This window comes from Callorhinus ursinus, unplaced genomic scaffold, assembly GCF_003265705.2.
Source record: "Callorhinus ursinus isolate GAN/ISIS: 27379988/994484 unplaced genomic scaffold, GSC_fseal_2.0 scaffold114, whole genome shotgun sequence".
Classification (NCBI taxonomy): Eukaryota; Metazoa; Chordata; class Mammalia; order Carnivora; family Otariidae; genus Callorhinus; species Callorhinus ursinus.
The window spans coordinates 1,084,933-1,099,552 of NW_027397176.1; the positions used below are offsets into that span (position 1 = coordinate 1,084,933).

The 14,620-nt window shown below is 39.0% G+C and overlaps 1 protein-coding gene and 1 pseudogene across 3 annotated transcripts in view; both read right to left on the minus strand.

Moving 5' to 3' along the window:
- The window catches only part of ARHGEF4 (Rho guanine nucleotide exchange factor 4), a 246,065-nt gene that overhangs the window by 209,954 nt on the left and 21,491 nt on the right, over positions 1-14,620 (minus strand). The gene's annotated exons all lie outside the window — the stretch shown is intronic.
- On the minus strand, positions 9,358-9,456 carry LOC112813293 (U6 spliceosomal RNA; annotated as a pseudogene).

The following is a 14,620-nucleotide window of genomic DNA, read 5'->3' on the forward strand; positions in this document are numbered from 1 at the left end:
CTCTCTCTCTGTCAAATAAATAAATAAAATATTTAAAAAAAAGAAACACACAAGGTTAATGGACTTATACCAAAACTCATACAAGAAGGAATAACCTGAATAGATCTATATTTATTAAAGAAATTAAATAACCTTCCAAATTCCTTCCTTAATAACCTTCTAAAACAGAAAGCACTAGGTCCAGATGGGTTTACTCAGGAATTATACCAAACATTTATGGAACGAATGAGAATGATTCTCTACAATCTCTTCCATAATATACAAGCAGAGAGAATACTTCCTAACTCATCAGATTATAGAAGTATTAAACTTTTACTAAAACCAGACAAAACCAGGCAAAATACTAAAACCAGACAAAATAACCAGACTAAAATACTAAAAATCAAACAAATAATACCACAAGAAAAGAAAATCACAGACCATATCTTTCATGAACATGGATGCAAAAATCCTCAACAAAATATTAATCTGTTAGCATTTATTACTAACAACATTGTTATTAACAACATAACAATATTAACATTGTTAACAAAATTCAACAATGTACTAAAAGAATTATATTCACCTAAAAACAGAATCAAAATGTGTGACGCAAAAATGGATAGAAGGACAAGGAGAAATAGACAAATCCATTATTATATAGTTGGAGATTTCAACACCCCTTTATTAGTAATTGACAGACCAAGTGAGATCAAGGTATGCCTGGCTGGTTCGATATTCTAAATGCAATCCATTTTATCAAAACACTGAAGAAAAAAGATAATAAGACCATATTAATAGATTCAGGAAAAGCATTTGACAAAATCCAAATCAATTCATGATAAAAAATAAATAAATCTTAGCAAAATAGAATCACAGGGGATTTTCTTCAACTTGATAAAGAACATCTACAAAAACCTATAGCTAACATCATACTTAATAGTTAGGGACAAATACTTCCCCTCTAAGGAACTGAAAAGCCAAGGATGTTCCTTCCCACCATTTCTATTCAACATTGTACAGGAAGTCCTAATTAATGCAATAAGATAAGAAAAGGAAACAAAAGGTATGCAGATTGGAAGGAAGACATAAAATTGTATTTGCCCACAGATGACATAATTCTGTATGTAGAAAAATCCCAAAGAATCAGTAAAAATAATAATAATAATAATAATAATAATAATAATAATAATAGTGTGAGAGGAGTTAAAATGGCAGAGAAGTAGAGGACCCTATTTTTGTCTGGTACCTGAAATTCAGCTAGATAATTATCAAATCATTCTGAATACCTGTGAAATCAATGGGAGATCTGAGAAAAGAACTGCTGCAATTCTACAAATGAAAAATAAACTATGTTTTGGAAGGTAGGAGGTGTGGATATGTAAATCTAGGGCAATATATTGGAAGATATGGAGGAGGTTAGAGAGCTTGCTTAAGGAGGCTACAGCAAAGTATTATAAGCAGTTGAGTGCAGAATCACAACTTTTAGAAGTCTGCTACTATGGGGGACATCCCTGGCTTAAAGGTGCTCAGATGGTGAAGCAGGGTGGAATCCTGGTGGGACAGTGTGGTCTCAGGATCCGCAGGTTCACAGAAAGAATGGGAGTGCCTGAGTGTGGCAGAGTTCCCAGGCATTGGAACTGAGAAATTGGCTGAAAACAGAGAGTCTAGGCACCAGCTTTAAGCTCGGTGTTGCCATAAATTGTGGATGCTGCACAGTCATGAGACTTCTCTCTGGGCAGGGCCCAGCAAAAGTCAGAGACCCCCTGCCTCCATCCTTTGGAAGGAACAGTGCAGGTCCATGCTGCAGCAGTCAGTCCATAAAATTTGAAGACTCGAAACTGGGTCACATGCCTGAGATAAAAATTCTTGGTCACAGGCTGGGTGAACACAGAGTTAGTATGGAAAACACAAAGACAAGAGTGACTGACTGCTTTTCTGTGAGGGCTCACTAAAGAGTGGGGGAGGGAACTTTCAGCTCCAGGGCTAGAGATTGGGACTCTTGTCATTTTAATCCCCCCCATCAGTACTGAAAGCCCTCAGGGAGCAAAACAGCACCACGTAGTGCAATCCAGAGCCTCTTACACTGAGCCCAAGCCCCTGGCAAGGGGGGCCTAATTCCATAAGGACAAGGACTCCTGAGAATCAGTACAAAATTCCCTGCCTCCCGAGGACCAGCAGGAACAACCAGCTAGCACCAAGTTTATCCATCATATAGAACTCAATTCTTGGGGAAAACTGTATATAGCATTATGGTTTTTCTTTATTATTCTTTAGTATTTCTGTTTTATTTTTTTCAGCTATTTTCTTATTTTTTTCAATTCTTATTTTTCCTTTTTAAATTTATTTATATATGTATATATATATATTTAATTTTTGGTTTCTTTTCATTGTATTTTATTTCATATATATATATGCACACACACACGTTTTTCTTTCTTTCCTATTTTGGGATCTAGTTTCTTTTAAGAAACAGATCAAAATACACCCAGGATCTAGCTTATTGTTTTGTTCTGTTTTACTTCTTCTTTGATATTTTTCTTAATTTGTTTTGTTTCTGTTTTATTCTGGTTTGCTTTGTTTGTATTTTTCTGGTGTTGTGTTAATTTTGTCTTTTCTCTCTCTCTTTCTTGTATTATTTTCTGGACATAATGACAAGACAGAGAAACTTACCCCAAAAGAAAGAACAGGAGGTAGTACTCACTGCCAGGCATTTAATCAACACGGATATAAGTAAGATGTTGGAACTAGAATTCAAAACGATTATAAAGATACTAGCTGGGCTTGAAAAAAGCATAGAAGACAGTAGAGAATCACTTACTATAGAAATAAAAGAACTGAAATCTAATTAGCTGAAATTAAAAATACTATTATGGAGATGCAGTCAAAAATGGAGGCTCTAAACAGCTAGGGTAAATGAGGCAGAAGAGAGAGTCAGTGATATATAGAAGACAAAATGGTGGAGAAAAAAGAAGATGAGAAAAACAACTATTGGATCCCGAAGGGAGACTTTGAGAAAACAGCAATACCATAAAGTGAAATAATATTCAAATAATAGGGGTCCCAGAAGACTAAAAGAGGGAAAGAGAGGGGCAGAAGGTTTATTTGAACAAATTATAGCTGATAACTTCCCTAATCTGGGGAAGGAAACAGGTATTCAAGTCCAGGAGGCACAGAGAATCCCCCTCACAATCAATAAAAATATATCAATACCTCAACATATAATAGTGGAGCTTGAAAATTTCAAAGATAAAGAGAAAATACTGAAAGCAGCTTGGGACAAGAGGTCCTTAACCTACAAGGGAAGACACATAAGGCTGGCAACGGACCTGTCTACAGAGACCTGGAAGGCCAGAAAGAACTGGCATAATATATTCAATGTGCTAAATGGGAAAAATATCCAGCCAAAAATACTTTATCCACCAAGGCTGTCATTCATAATAGAAGTAGAGATAGAGTTTCCAGGACAAGCAAAAACTAAAGGAATTGCGAATGCTAAACCAGCCCTGAAAGAAATATTAAAGGGGATCCTTTGACTGAAGAGAGAGCCCAAAAGTAACAAAGTCCAGAAAGGAACACAATCTACAGAAACAGCATCTTTAAAGGTAATACAATGGCACTAAATTAATATCTTTCAATAATTACTCTGAATAGGAATGGGCTAAATACCCCAATTAAAAGACATAGGGTGGGCGCCTGGGTGGTTCAGTTGGTTAAGCGACTGCCTTCGGCTCAGGTCATGATCCCGGAGTCCCGGGATCGAGTCCCACATCGGGCTCCCTGCTTGGCGGGGAGTCTGCTTCTCCCTCTGACACTCTTCCCTCTCGTGCTCTCTATCTCTCATTCTCTCTCTCTCAAATAAATAAATAAAAAATCTTAAAAAAAAATAATAAAAGACATAGGGTATCAGATTGGATAAAAAAACAAGACCCATCAATATGCTGTCTACAAGTGGGGCACCTGGGTGGCTCAGTCACTAAGTGCTTGCCTCTGGCTCAGGTCATGGTCCCAGGGTTCTGGGATCGAGCCCCGCGTCAGTCTCCCTGCTCCGTGGGAAGCCTACTTCTCCCTCCCACTCCCCCTGCTTGTGTTCCCTCTCTTGCTGTGTCTCTCTCTGTCAAATAAATAAATAAAATATTTTTTAAAAATGCTGTCTACAAGAGACTCACTTTAGACCCAAAGACACCTCCAGATTAAAAATGAGGGGGTGGAGAACTATTTATCATGCTAATGGACATCAAAAGAAAGCTGGAGTATCAATACTTATATCAGACAAACTAGATTTTAAGACAAAGACTATAATAAGAGATGAAGAACACTATATTATAATAAAAGGGTCTATCCAACAAGAAGATCTAACAATTATAAATATTTATGGCCCCAACATGAGACAGAAAAATATATAAGCCAATTAATAACAAAATTAAAGAAACTCACTGATAATAATACAATAATTGTAGAGGATTTTAACACTCACAGCAATGGACAGATCATCTAAGCAGAAGATCAACAAGAAAACAAGAGCTCTGAATGACACACTGGACCAGATGGACTTCACAGATATATTCAGAGCATTTCATCTTAAAGCAACAGAATACACATTCTTCTCAAGTGCACATGGAACATTCTCCAGAATAGATCACATACTGGGTGACAAATCAGGTCTCAACCCGTATAAAGTGACGGAGATCATATCATGCATATTTTCAGAACACAATGCTTTAAAACGTGAAGTCAACCAGAAGAAATTTTTGGAAGGACCACGAATACATGGATGCTAAAGAGCATCCTACTAAAGAATGAATGGGTCTGCCAGGAAATTAAAGAAAAAAAAATACACGGAAGCAAATGAAAATGGAAACAAGAAAGTCCAAAACCTTTGAGATGCAGCAAAGGCAGTCCTAAAAGGGAAGTATATAGCAATAAAGGCTTCCTTAAGAAACAAGAAAAGTCTCAAATACAAAACCTAACCTTACACCTCAAGGAGCTGGATAAATAACAGCAAATAAAGCCTAAATTTGGCAGGGGAAGAGAAACAATAAAGATTAGAGTAGAAATCAGTGATACAGAAATAAAAACAAAAGTAGATCAATGAAACTAGGAGCTGGTTCTTTGAAATAATTAATAAGATCAATAACCCCCTAGCCAAACTTATTGAAAAGAAAAGAGAAATGACCCACATAAATAAAATCATGAATGAAAGGATAGAGATCACAATCAACATCAAATAATTATAAGAGAATATTATGAGCTATTATATGCCAACAAATTTGGCAATCTGGAAGAAATGGATGCATTCCTAGAAACATATAAACTACCAAAACTGAAACAGGAATAAATAGAAAACCTGAGCAGACCCATAACCAGCAAAGAAATTGAATCAGTAATCAAAAGTCTCCCAAGAAATAAGAGTGCAGGACCAGATGGCCACCCAGCAGATTTCTACCAACATTTAAAGAAGAATTAATACCTATTCTTTTGAAACTGTTCCAAAAAATAGAAATGGAAATAGAAGACTTCAAATTCCTTCTACAAGACAAGCATTACCTTGATCTCAAAACCAAAGACCCTACTAAAAAGGAGAATTACACCAATATCCCTGATGAACATGGATGCAAAAATTCTCATCCAGATACTAGCTAATAGGATCCAATAGTATATCAAAAGGATTATTCACCACAACCAAGTAGGATTTATTTCTGGGCTGATGGTTCAACATCTGCAAATCAATCAATGTGATACACCACATTAATAAAAGAAAGGACGAGAACCATATGATCCTCTCAATAGATGCCAAAAAAGCATTTGACAAAATACAGCATCTTTTCTTGATTAAAACTCTTCACAGTGTAATGATAAGAGGGAACATACCCCAATATCATAAAAGCCATATACAAAAAACCCACAGTGAATATTATCCTAAATAGGGAAAAACTGAGAGCTTTTCCCCTAAGGTCAGGAACTTGACAGGGATGTCCATTCACCACTATTTTTCAATATAGTACTGGATGTCCTAGCCTCAGCAATCAGACAACAAAAAGAAATAAAAGGCATCCAAATCAGCAAAGAAGAAGTCAAATGTTCACTCTTTACAGATGACATGATACTCTATGTGGAAAACCCAAAAGACTCAACCCCCAAATTGCTAGACCTCATTCAGGAATTCAGCAAAGTGGCAGGATATAAAATCAATGCACAGAAGTCAGTTGCATTTCTATACACTAACAATGAGGCAGAAGAAAGAGAAATCAAGGAATCTATCCCATTTATAGTTGCACCCAAAACCATAAGATACCTAGAAATAAACCTAACCAAAGAGGCAAAGGATCTGTACTCTGAAAACTACAGAACACTTACGAAAGAAATTGAGGAAGAAACAGAAATATGGAAAAATATTTCATGCTCATGGGTTGGAAGAACAAATATTGTTAAAATGTCTATGCTACTCAAAGCAATCTACACATTCAGTGCAACCCATATCAAATATCAGCATTTTTCACCAAGTTGGAACAAACAATCCTAAAATTTGTATGGAACTACAAAAGACCCTAAATTGCCAAAGTAATCCCAAAAAGAAAACCAAAGCTGGAGGCATCACAATTCTGGACTTTAAGCTGTAGTACAAAACTGTAATCATCAAGACAGTATGGTACTGGCACAAAAACAGACACATAGTTCAATGGAATAGAATAGAAAACCCAGAAATAGACCCATAACTCTATGGTCAGCTAATCTTCAACAAAGCAGGAAAGAATATCCAATGGAAAAAAGACAGTCTCTTCAACAAATGGTGCTGGGAAAATTGGACAGCCACATGTAGAAGAATGAAATTGACCACTTTCCTACACGTACAGAAAAAAATAGACTCAAAATGGATGAAAGACCTAAATGTGAGACAGGAATCTATCAAAATCCTAGAGAAGAGCACAGGCAGCAACCTTTTTTACCTCAGCTGCCGCAACTTCTTGCTAGACATGTCTCCAAAGGCAAGGGAAACAAAAGCAAAAAATGAGCTATTGGGAGTTCATCCAGATAAAACGGTTTTGCAGAGCAAAGGAACCAGTTGACAAAACTAAAAGACAACTGGCAGAATGGGAGAAGATGTTTGCAAATGACATAAAAGATATAAGACATATAAGACAGATAAAGGGCTAGTATTCAACATCTATAAAGAACTTATCAAACTCAATACCAAAAATACAACATATCCAATCAAGAAATGGGCAAAAGGCATGAAGAGACATTTCTCCAAAGAAGACATCCAAATGGCCAACAGACACATGAAAAAATGCTCAACATCATGGCATCAGGCAAATACAAATCAAAACCACAATGAGATACCACCTCACAACTATCAGAATGGCTAAAATTAATGTCAGGAAACAACTGATGTTGGCAAGGATGAGGAGAAAGGGGAACCCTCTTATATCATTGGTGGGAATGCAAGCTGGTACAGCCGCTCTGGAAAACAGTATGGAGATTCCTCAAAAAGTTAAAAATAGAGCTACCCTATGACCCAGCAATTGCACTACTAGGTATTTACCCCAAAGATACAAATGTAGTGATCTGAAGGGGCACCTTCACCCCAGTGTTTATAGCAGCAATGTCTACAATAGCCAAACTATGGAAAGAGCCCAGATGCCTATCAACAGATGGATCAATAAAGAAGTGGTATATATACACAATGGAATATTAGCCATCAAAAAGAATGAAATCTTGCCATTTGCAAGCATGTGGATGGAACTAGGGGGTATTATGCTAAGCAAAATAAGGCAGTCAGAGAAAGACACATATCATATGATTTTACTCATATGTGGAATTTAAGAAACAAAACAGTTGAACATAGGGGAAGGCAAGGAGAAATAAAATAATATGAAAATAGGAAGACAAGCCATAAGAGACACTTAATTCTAGGAAACAAACTGAAAGTTGCTGGAGGGGAGGTAGGTGGGGCGAGGGGGTAATTGGGTGATGGGCATTAAGGAGGGCACTTGATGTAACGAGCAGTGGCAACTGATGAATCACTAAATTCTACCTCTGAAACTAATACAGTATATGTTAACTGAATTGAATTTAAATAAAGAATTTAAAAAATAATAATAAAGAACAGGGCAATCTAAACACTTGGAAACAAAATACATGTCTAGATAATCCAAGGTCAAAGAGGACGTTTCAAGGGAAATGTAAAAAAACCAATTAACCAAATGAAAATGAAAGTGCAACATATAAAAAATTGTGGGATACAGCTAAAGTCATGCTGAGAGGGAAATTTATAGCAGTAAATGAATACATTAGGAAAAAAGGAAGTCTCAATCTATAACCTACATTCCATCTCAAGAACCTAGTTAAAAAGAGCAAAATAAGTCTAAAACAAGCAGAAGGAAATAAATAATAATGAGCAGAGATCAGTGAAGTAGAAACAAAAAGAGCAGAGAAAAATCAATGAAGTAAAGAGCTGATTCTTTAAAAAGTCAATAAAATTGACCAAGCTCTAGTTGGCCTGATAAAGAAAAAAGAAAGAAGATACAAATTATCGATATCAGAAATGAAACAGGGGACCCTGCAGGTATTAAAAGGATAAGAATACTACCAATAATGCTATACATATAAATTTGACAACTTAGATGAAATGGACCCATCAATAAAAAAACATAAACTACCATAAAACCTAGTAATTGCACTTTTGGGCCTTTATCCCAGGGAAATGAAAACTTCCATTTATACAAAAACCTGTACATGAATGCCCATAGCAACTTTATTCACAATAGCTCAAATTCAAAATAGCTTAATATTCACAATAGATCAAAACTGGAAATGGCCTGGATGTCCTTCAACAAGTGAATAGTTAGACAAACTGGTACATCCATCCAATGAAGTACCAGCCATGGATATACACACAGCTTGGATGCATATGCAGAGAATTATGCTAAGTGAAAAAAATCCGAAGCTAAAGTATTACATACTGTATGAATCCATTTATATAATATTCTTGTTTATTTTTTAAAGTTTTTATTTAAATTCCAGTTTAGTTAACATACAGTGTAATATTATTCTCAGGTGTACAATGTAGTGACTCACCACTTCCATACAACACCCAGTGCTCATCACAAGTGCCCTCCTTAATCCCCATCACCTATTTCATTCCTGCCCCCCACCCACCAACTCCCTTCTGGTAACCATCAGTGTGTTCTCTATAGTTAAGAGCCTGTTTCTTGGTTTGCCTTTCTCTTTTTCCTTCTGTTCATTTTGTTTCTTAAATTCCTCATATGAGTGAAATCATATGGTATTTGTCTATCTGTGACTTAGTTCACTTAGCATAATACTCTCTAGCTCTATCTATGTCATTGCAAATGGCAAGATATATAACATTCTTTTTTTTAAAATATGGAACACTTCAGGAATGTTTGTCTTTTTTACATATGCTAATCTTCTCTGTGTCATTTCCAATTTTAGTATATGTGCTGCTGAAGTGAGCATTATAATATTCTTGAAATGACAAAATTATAAAGATGGAAAACAGATTAGTGGTGATTAGTGGTAAAGATGGTGGCATGGGTGTGGCTGTAAAGAAGCAATAGGAGAGATCCTTGGGGGTGATGGAAGTGTTGCGTTTCTTGATGGTATAAATGTCAACATCCTGGTTGTGATACTGTGCTATCATTTTACGAGATGCTGTCATTGGGGGGAAATGGGTGAAAGGTACATGGCAGCGTCCTGTATTATTTCTTATAACTTATATGTGAATCCATAATAACTTCCCCCCCAAATTTAACTTAATTATAAAAATCACTCCTATTCTTACCCACTAGCTAATCTGATTCCTCAGGGTGCCCTTTAAGGAAGTTTGAGCAAATTTTATCTCTACTTGCCATATAAGAAAGAGAAGGCACACATACAGGCAAATTGTGCTGGGGACTCAGGCCTGAGTGTTGAGCCTGGCCATGTTGGAAACATGACCGGGAGATAGAAGACTAACTTCTAGCACTCTGCTCGGAGCCTACCTGCAGGCACCACAATTCCTCTGACGTACTCTCCCATCACCTGGGGAGAAAACAGGACAAACCCTTGTACTGCCACCTCGTGGTTTGTCTGCTGAAAATAAGAATGAACAGGGTGGAATAGACCATGGACTCAGTGGGACTGAGATGGCTGACTTTAAGGATGGAAGATCCCCAAGAGGCTGGTAATTTACTGGAGTCAAGCAGTTAGCAAGCTATTCATTAATTAATAACGGGACAAAACCCAGAACTAATTTATGCTATTGGGCGAGAGGGGACAAAACCCAGAACTAATTTATGCTCTTGGGCCAGAGGTGCCAGGAACGCTAAAACAGAGAAACAAAAAGTTCAAAATTCTTCATTAATCTAGAGAGCCCATTTCAAAATAGCCTCCTTCTTCCATCTCTCAGGGAGAGCCTCACTCGATCTGCTACCACCAGGGGGCAGTAAGGAATCCAAAATAGTCCTTTCACTGCAAAGGGACCTTGATCAAATCAGGTTATCCGCAGAACCTGGGGGTGTCTCCTGGAAATCCAAGGCTGTGTATCCCTGAGCCAAATTCCACCCCCAGGAGCACTCTTACCACCTGCCACCACACACGCACACTGCCCAGTGTTACTCTATATGGCTTCTGATCTCCTACCATTTTGGATTCATTTCTTTGACCATGAATGACAGCTGGCATACTAAAGAGAGGACTATAACTGTTCCAGATATATATCCTAGTTAGTTCTGCCACTAGTAGCTAAATAAAGAGTAACCAGTATTGATTTCTGAGTCTTGTTTTTTCTTTCATAAAATGGGAGTAATGACAATAATATTTATTGAACCTTTACCTTACACGAGTCTCATGACAGCCAGATGAGGTAGGCACTATATCCTCATTTTACAGAAGATGAAAATGGGGCACAGAGAAATCAAGTAACTTGATCATGGTCACATCAGCTAGGAAGTGGTGAGTCAGGATTTAAACCCAGGCAGTTTGGCTCCAAGCCTTTGTGTGCCCATTCCTCTGAAGATTAAGAAAGGCAACAAAAAAAAGTTAGTGCCCACAGTTAGCCCTATATTAGTCATCTGATTTGGACTTTGCAGCCTTAAGATTCTTTAAAGCGTACTCTGCAAGCTAATATTGAGCTTGTGCATGTGTGGCCACAGGTGAGCAGATGGACCAGCTGCAAGCTGGAAGCTGCCCGTGGGCAGCCTAATAGAGGCGGCCCCCACTCTTTGAAGGTGGGCTACCATGAAGGCCTGAACCCATCCCATCAAATTGTACCACAGCCCTGTGAGGTGCTGGTGCTCCCGTTTTACACATATGGCATTGATATCCCACCCACTCTTTCTCCTCTACTCTTTTGTATCTCCGTGTAACCCATAATCCCCAAACAACAGGGAAATTCTTCCCTCTCATAAGGAGCTGGCAGAAAGACAGTCTCCTTTCTGAGTGACTCCATTAGAAACCCCATTAAGAAACTTGCAGACATCAGACAAAAGAACTTGCCAGCAGTAAGATTTGCAATTGTACCCACTGGTCATGGGGAAGGGACACACAATTGGTATAATTCAGCTCAAAGCAGCTCAAAGAAAAAAGCTGGGAAATAGGAGGAGCCAAGCTCTGGAGTAATGTCTGCTGACAAGAGGCCTGGATCGGGGAACCAGAAGGGGTTTTGCTTTAGGACTGAACAGCCTGTGAGTACAAGATGCCAACAGAGCCAGGTTTCCCAAGACAATCTCAATTTCAAAATTTCATCTGCTGTCAATCACACATTTCTAGTTTTAGTATAAAAACCATGGTTTCTTCTAGGGCAGGTTCTAGACTGAAGAAGTCTTTGAAAGCAAGGCTTGCATACTGGGGTGTGCTTGGTGCAAGGCTGGCATGGCGTACCCTCCCCAGCTTCTCCCAGAAGCTTGAGTTCTGTGTTTTGATAACCAGCAGGGGAAGACCCATTAACCCTTAACAACAAGGTCAACAACTTGAAATAGGCTTGAAGCCATTTTTAGAAAGCTAAGCCTATTCCCTGCAGAGAAAGGAATAGCAATTCCCTTCCTACTAGGTGCACTGCCTATTCCTTTTTTTTAAATTTTTTATTGTTATGTTAATCACCATATATTACATCATTAGTTTTTGATGTAGTGTTCCATGATTCATTGTTTGTGCATAACACCCAGTGCTCCATGCAGAATGTGCCCTCTTTAATACCCACCACCAGGCTAACCCATCCCCCTACCCTCCTCCCCTCTAGAACCCTCAGTTTGTTTTTCAGAGTCCATCGTCTCTCATGGTTCATCTCCCCCTCTGACTTACTCCCCTTCATTCTTCCCCTCCTGCTATCTTCTTCTTTTTCTTTTTTTTAACATATGTTGCATTATTTGTTTCAGAAGTACAGATCTGTGATTCAAGTCTTGCACAATTCACAGCGCTCACCATAGCACATACCCTACCCAATGTCTATCACCCAGCCACCCCATCCCTCCCACCCCCCACCACTCCAGCAACACTCAGTTTGTTTCCTGAGATTAAGAATTCCTCATATCAGTGAGGTCATATGATACATGTCTTTCTCTGATTGACTTATTTCACTCAGCATAACACCCTCCAGTTTCATCCATGTCATTGCAAATGGCAAGATCTCATTCCTTTTGATGGATGCATAATATTCCATTGTGTATATATACCACCTCTTCTTTATCCATTCATCTGTCGATGGACATCTTGGCTCTTTCCACAGTTTGGCTATTGTGGACATTGCTGCTATAAACATTGGGGTGCACGTACCCCTTCGGATCCCTACATTTGTATCTTTGTGGTAAATACCCAGTTTCACTGCCTATTCTTATGTAAACTGCAGAGCAGCCTTGCAAGGCACCATTACTCCATTTTACAGATACTTTGTGCTCTGGCAGGTTAAGCACTCACCTAGGTGACACAGCTGACAGGTAATGCACCAAGATCTGAAAACACATTTCACCATTTTCTATGCCCAACCTGTTTTGTGGATTTTCAGAAGGAAGAATTAACATCAAAGCCAGGGAGACAAGGTCTTTCCCCTTTTCTTGCTCCAGTGGTGACAGAACCATAAGGGAATGAGTCAAGTTGATTTTTAATTAACAAGAAGTCAGAGGGTCTTCCCAGGATCTGGGGGAGTGGACCTAAGTTTCCCAGATTGCTGGCATGAAACATCTCCTGAAGCAGGATCCACAGGATTTGGAAGGCAAATGATGAGATTGACAATCAAATAATTTTGGAAAATGCCATAAGGTTAAACTGATGTTTCTTCCACAGACTAGTGGACATTGCAAATGTCCAAGTGCAGGAAGCTGAGGTATAGAAAAGTTCCTTGTAGACCAGTATAGGGCTGGGAAAGGTGACTTGTGCCCCAGCTTTCCCACCATCTGGCTGGGCACCTTGGGTCCCTTTAGGAACTGTGGTCTTTCATTAATAAAGTCAAGTGGCTGTCATGTGGTAATGTTCAATGTGGTAATCAGAGTTCCTCTCCCTCTGATATTGCACGGCTGCAGACATGCTTCTGGGGAGCTCCCCACCCTTACTCTAATGCCTACTACAGTGCTACCTAAGACCAGGTACTTCCTCCTTGGAGCCTCTGTTCCTCATCTACAAAATAAGGTTGACAGCACTTTTCCTAGGAGAGCTGACGATTAAATGACAACCTGTGACATGTAAGTAGCAACCAAATAGTTTCCTCTCCCTCAGTTTCCATCTTGGAACTGACTAAGACTGCCATGACTTTGGGCACTTGTTAATTCACTCACCTCAATGCACACATTTCTGAGAGGATTACATGGGAATGGACACAAGAAAATAAGAACCATTCAAACATGAAGCATTGCTCTGTTCTAGAGGAAGGAACAAGGCCAGAGAGCCCCTTCTCTATCTCCTCTCCAGGACAGTATCCTAGCAGCTCAAAGGCCAGGGATGTACTCCCTCCAGCTAAGCCAGTCTCTGGGCCCTGCCCATACATTTCGTGCTCTCTTCTGCTTTTTCATCTTAACGTGCCCATCCCTCCATCTGAAATGTACCCCTTCCTGACTACCCAGTTCTACCAAAAGTCCTATCCTATTCTCAATGGCCATGTTAAGTCTCACCTCTCCTGTTAGGCCTTGTCTTTACACATTTTGCCAACATTCACCTGCTCCGTCCTCTTATCTCCTCCTTCGCGAGGGCTGGGGAGGAAGCTGCATGAGGGAAAAGCGGCAACACATATAGAAGACACAGTCTCGAAGGCCACTAATTTCTCCCACAGAAGTATTTCTATACAAGGCCCTTGTATGGGAATGACTGAAGAGTTTGACTATTGTTCTCAGAGGCAGGAGACTTTTGCATTGCACCAAAACCTTGAGCCTCTTCAGTGAATGTGCCCGGAAAGGCAAATAATAGAGCTTTTCAGTTGTTGCCAGGGCAAGCCTGAGAGCAAAATGGGTCCCATTAGCCATGACTAGTTCCAGTGAGGGGGCCTCACTCAGCTCCTTCTATGTCTGCATGCACCTAATGTCCACGAAACAATTCAGTTCCCAGCAAGAGCCCCTGGCCCCCAAGGTCAACAAGCAAATACACAGAACCATTTCTACCCTTTTCTTACAGGGTTTCACTTGATAAGAAGTGGCCATTTCTCAGGGGAAAAAGGGCT